This window comes from Dinoponera quadriceps, unplaced genomic scaffold, assembly GCF_001313825.1.
Source record: "Dinoponera quadriceps isolate SergipeBrazil2010 unplaced genomic scaffold, ASM131382v1 scaffold321, whole genome shotgun sequence".
In the NCBI taxonomy this organism is placed as follows: domain Eukaryota; kingdom Metazoa; phylum Arthropoda; class Insecta; order Hymenoptera; family Formicidae; genus Dinoponera; species Dinoponera quadriceps.
Window position 1 is genome coordinate 22862 of NW_014554418.1, and position 6000 is coordinate 28861.

The following is a 6000-nucleotide window of genomic DNA, read 5'->3' on the forward strand; positions in this document are numbered from 1 at the left end:
CGCGCAATTTCGGGCCAGCTCAGGCGAGAACGTCATCCCGACGCGAATTTTACGACTGATCACTCGCGGAGCCTCCTCCTTTGTCACGTTCCGCGCCGTGGTTTTCTCGAAAGAGAAACGAATCCTCGGATACGGGTTCTTTCGATTGGAATGGATGAAATTCCATTTCCACGGAATTTCGCGTAATTCCTTCGGAGCACCGTCGCGTACGTATTCCAAGCGACGAAGGGAAGACGCCGCACACTCTCGATTCCAGTCATCCTCTCGAGATGATACGAGATATACGAGACAGCGGCGCCTGTCGGATATTATTAATCTCTTAATGGCAACAGTTTCTTAGGGGGAGCTTGTAGAAGCTCAAGGTGAAACCACCGCGAAAGACCTTGGTATTATGTCGAATCCGTTATCCTGAATCCATTCAATTCGAGTGCCTTCATGACGCGTCGCGAATGTAAATGAATCCGTATTATTTGGCGAAACTCTCAAAGTAGAATCTTCTGCGGAGGAGCTTTTCAGTAAAGACTTGGAGATTATAGAAACTGTCAGTTGAACAGCAAAACTTTATTGTTTACGTAAATTCGACTGGACTGTAAGAGAACAATGCTTATTCGAAACTCTGATTGCAGTCGCGGAAATATTTAACGTCGAATATTATCTAGTCAGAAATACTGTAATATTGCATATTTTGTTTAATGCAAATTAACCGTATATCTATAGTCATGAATATTTTAATCGTGCCACGTCAAATATTATGAAAAATTGCGCCTGTCCGTCGCTCTATAAATAATAATCACGAATTGTATCACGCGGCTGCCGATTCTTTTGTTGAGAAAAGTACTATGCGGCTAAGGTGACCAACCATCACGACTTTCGCGGGATATTCCGATTTTTCATTAGTGAAAAATAACGCAAAATATAATAATAAATTGTACTAAATTGTACTAAAATTCATTAAATTGCGAAAGTCGCCAATAGGCGTCAGATAAAAGATATTTGCCGGGTATGAACGTCATTTAAAGGCGTCCGACGTTAACGCTTAGACTATCTTAGTTCCTACTTAATTAAACATATCTTAGTTCATTTTATTAAAATTATTTAATTTTTTGAACACACATATTGTATGTTCCGATGATTGTTCTTTTAATTTTCAAATCTCAAGAAATCTCAAGATTTCAAATTTCAAGAATATCAATCTAATTTTAGACATAATGATTATTTATATTAAAATATAATATAAAAATGTATGTTCCGTTGATTATCCTTTGCTTTTATTTCAAGAATTTTGTCAATTTACTTTTATGTACAAATTAATAATTATTTGTAGTAAAACACAATAGAGAACTATGTTCGATTGATCATTTGATCTTAACATAATAATCAATAAACATTTTATTTACTTACCTATGTTTATTTAATTTACTTATTTTTTATTAAAATTCCAAATTTTTTCGGTTATTCCAATTTTTTAAGGTCGACATGCTGTAATTAGCTGATCAAGAATTAGCCATTCTATATGCAGTTCTAGTTTTCTAATTCACGAATTCACGACGGGTGGAAATTCACTGCGGATCACACAGTGACTGCGCGTCATATAACGAAATTCGCGATATTTGTCCTCCGGTAGTCAGTAATTAAAATGTAAATTATGCGATGTGCGTAAACACGTTCGTACGAATCGCGTCAAATGCAGCCGACGCCGGAAGGATTATCCTTTTAATGAGACTCGACAATACGCGCGTTAATGTCGCAATGTGTTTTCATAGGGAACGTGCTGGCGGAGATCTCGCATCAAGATGAGATATCAGTATATATTCTCGTTAATAAGCGGATAAAAATTCATCCATTCAACCGATATGAATTCTTCTAAACCGACGACGTTTCGTATCATATATGATAATGCAAAATTTAAATATAATTTATATAATTATATAATTTACCGCATAGATAGCACAATCGAGCTGAAAAACTATTTTTTGCAATCACACGATTCAAAAGAGTAGCGCGAGGATTATTTTACTTTCCCGCCAATTCTCAACAACACAAACGTTCGTTGCGCATTTCGACGGTTATAAAAAAAATTCTACGCCATAGCTATGTATTACGTATACTATCAAAAGACTCATGCCGTATTCTACGGTTCTCATCTTTGCCACCAGCCCGGAAAAAAATTCTCGGCACGTTCTCCCTACGCGTTCGCATCTGCACGCGGTATAAATCGCAGGATGGTTTTTTTCATAACCCTCGGTACACCCTTGCTGTACGTTCCTTGCGTTACCGCACACTTCTGTGCTCGCTTTTCACCGCTTCTCACTCTTTCAGTCTCGTCACTTTTCTTGCTCCCGCCACTACAGTGGAACAGGCTATTTTACAGTTTTCATACTTCGACGTGACCTGCGCCGCCATAATTATTACACTTTCGGCGAAGGAGCCCAGCTGAAGGAACGATCGCGCAAAATGACTTCGTAATATCGACTCTGAAATAATCCTGCGACTTGTGCGAAGTAATTATTTCCCCCCTCTCTCTGTTTCTTTCTCTTTCTCCAGAGAACGCGTAATAAATATATCTATTGTAGGAGTCCGCCTTAACGGTTTTGCGACGAATGAAAGCACAACTTGTTTTGACTTATTTGTCTCGTTTCGGCAACTCGTTTGTCAGTATTGACGTGCCGTACGTGTGGATTGGAGTTTCTTGAAACTTTCAAGAATATTCGTTGTCCCCGTCTGGTTATTTAACGGCCATCGAAGGACGAACCGTCAATCGTCGTCATTATTGCGTCTTATAATTAAAAGATCTGCAAATATAAGTTACGCGAAGCAAGTCCATCTAGTTGAACTTATCATGTAAATAAAGAATCTCTGCTAAACTCATTTTCACGAATTAGTTATTATATTGTATTTATCTGTTGTGTCAATACTATTCTGTAACCTGTCCCCCACATTATCTTCTCCCTTTTCCTTTATTTAGCTATCTATCTTTACCTATCTGTTTATCTATTTATTTATGTATCTATCTATTTACCTATTTCTCTCTCTCTCTCTCTCTCTCGCTCGTTCGCTTGCTCGTTCGCTCGAATTAAGACGTGCCTCTGCTGTGGAACCGGGCCTTCCTGCTGCTTCAGGTTCGGCATCGAAACCTCCTTTGTTTTCGCACCGTCTTCACCTCGGGGCGACAGGCGCTGCAGTGCGATGCACCGAGTTGCTCTCGAGCGTACGGCACAATGATAATCCTGTTATACGGTAGCGTGTCAGTGACTGACGTTCCTTTGGTGCAGCCGGCGTGCTGCTCGGCTCGTCATAGTGCAAGAACCAGGAAAGGGCTGTGTCAATATCAGGATTGTTTGATGTGGACGTTGTCTCTCAACGACTACATGTTGCTGCCAGAGAGCGTTATTCTGGGTTTGATTTTTTATTTACCCAGAAAATTTCATACCGCTTCGATTGAGTTTGTCGGTACGTGCAATTTTTCCCGATGTAATCGCGTCTACGAAGTAAGGTGAAACGCGCGAACGCTCGCATTTCCTCCTTTCGACTCGGAAAAGTGACAAGATAAATAACAGGTATATATATTCGAATATACACGACGGAAGGGAACACCGGAAGTCATTACCAACAAAAATGTGAGAAATTACGTTATTAGATTCACGTGGAATTATCATTTAATCGAAACGTTCTCACTGTTTCGTCGCTGTTCTCAGCGGACGACGGAAAAAGAAATCAGTTACGCCGCGGTCGGAGTTAATTAACGTCGTGCGCGCGAGACCAAGTCTTTCGGTCGAGATCAGTTTCCGTTCGCGCGTTTTCAACTCGAACGCGCTTTGCGTATCGATTCTCGCATTCTCTCCCTGCGCACCGGCTACCGGGAGGAGGAGGAGGAGTGCCAGGATGCAGCTTGCTTAAATTCATTCGGCAGTTGCTAATAGAAAACGGCAGAGCAGAGTTTGGTAGCGACGGTTGGCTTATCGGTAGGAGACCGCACGGCCGGAAGCGAGAGCGAGTTCGCGGCCGGCCATCCGGTTCCACGAGGTTGGGGGCCAAACCGAGCGGTCATCTCCCAGAGGCCTTGTACTCGGAAATAGACTGGGGTATATATATATAGGTTCTGCGCCGTAACTCTGCCCGGAATACCGGCATAGTATTGATAATGCACGGCCCATGCCCCTTTGCGTTTATGTCGCGACTATATGACCTGGCCTGATGATTCTTCATATCTCTCGCCGGGTTACTCCCAATTTTTGCCCGCCGATCGCTCTCGGAATGTCGATCGCCATTTGCGCGGCAAAATCGATCGCTTATTTAAGATTTCCCGACAAACGGCGAGTCATTACGTAAGCGTTCTTCATCGAGGCCGAAACGACCGAACAGCCTACTTAGTGTCTTCGCGTGATGTTTTATACATTTTTCGAATAATTCCCCGACGCGTGGCACAAAACCAAGGGAATCACGAGAGCAACGTATAAATTTCGGCCGTTCAACAATTACGTCGAGCCACGAGGGGAGAAGGGGTTTATTAGCTGCGTGACGGCTGTGACAGCAGGGAAGGAGGAGGAGGGGAAAGGGACGAAGGAGTAAAGGCCATGAAACGTCACATTAGATGGCACAATGTATAAATATGGATGCATGTGGTTATCCGCTTTGTTTGCATTCGTGACACATTTAGTTATATTTGATGAAAATTTTTCAACTTCGATATGGTTTTATATTAATAATCACAATATTAACTTTTATATATTTATTCTTTTAGAAACATAACTTTTACTGATCAAAATTACAAAATAAAGTAATTTATTCGATATTATATGCGTAACAATTATTTGTATTTTAGAAAAAGATAATAACGTGCAATCTAATAATTATTGCATCAACCTTATTGCTATAAACTATTTTTTTATTCTATATGTCGACGAGAAAGGGATAGTAATTCCACATGTCATGTAATATTGGGAGGAGGAAAATACTTTGTGATAAAATTACGACCAAGAAGGAAGGATACAAATTATTCAAATTTAGCGTGACGCAATTGTGAGTGGCCTCCAATACTAATACGATGACGAATCCGTGTGCGCTTGCCGTCCGATAACACAAGTCCGCCCGACAATTATTGAAAATACTTTTGACGAAAATAACGACGAAATTAGAGCATTTTTCGTAGGAGTAGCGCGAGTTTGCTGTGCACTCTCGCGTATTCCACATCCGCGCACATCTATCGTATTACATGTTTCCGTGGCTTCTTCCTCTCCTTCCCCTTCGTTTTATTTTTGTACGGCCGTTCGTCACGATGACACGAGCGCACCGTATTTCCCTCGAGTGTTTTTCGCAGCCGTAGTAATTGTTTACTACCGTCGCGCGCCGTACGATGCTGATCGCAAAATCAATTTTCCTTCGCGCCCGACGCGACGTTCTGCAGCGTCGACGCCCTGTGCAGCCCCGAGGCCTTAATTGTGACAGGCGGGCAGGTTCGTCGTAAAATTTCACGTCGAACCTTCGTCGCTTCTTTCCCAACGACAAGACAACAATCTTCGTTGAATGAATAATATCCGTATTTTTTTTTTCAGCGATAACAATGCATCGGTACACGGGAACAACCGAGTACACGCACGTGGAGGAAAAGCAACCGATACGATATCGGAAATGAGCGAAATCGAAAGTCCCGAACACCCCATCGTCGCCCGCGCGCGCACATTCCATATATTAATAATGAATAATTATTCGACATATAACGCTGTATATACATTCTCATACATTATCCTTTAAACTGCATCAAAGAGCAAGTATATCTCGCGGGCGGCAGCGTTAATGCCTTTGACATTATATTCATCCCGTCTCTCGGAAGGTGTGTACACGCACGTACGCGTACATCAGTGCATACATCAAAGCGTGGCGCCGGCGTCGAAACAATTAAACCGAACAAGCCAATTTAAGACCGTGTTTATTCCGCACGGGGTAATTCCCGTGGTTGAGCGCGCGGTACGGGAGGGGGGGGGGGTAATCCCGTGTCCATTT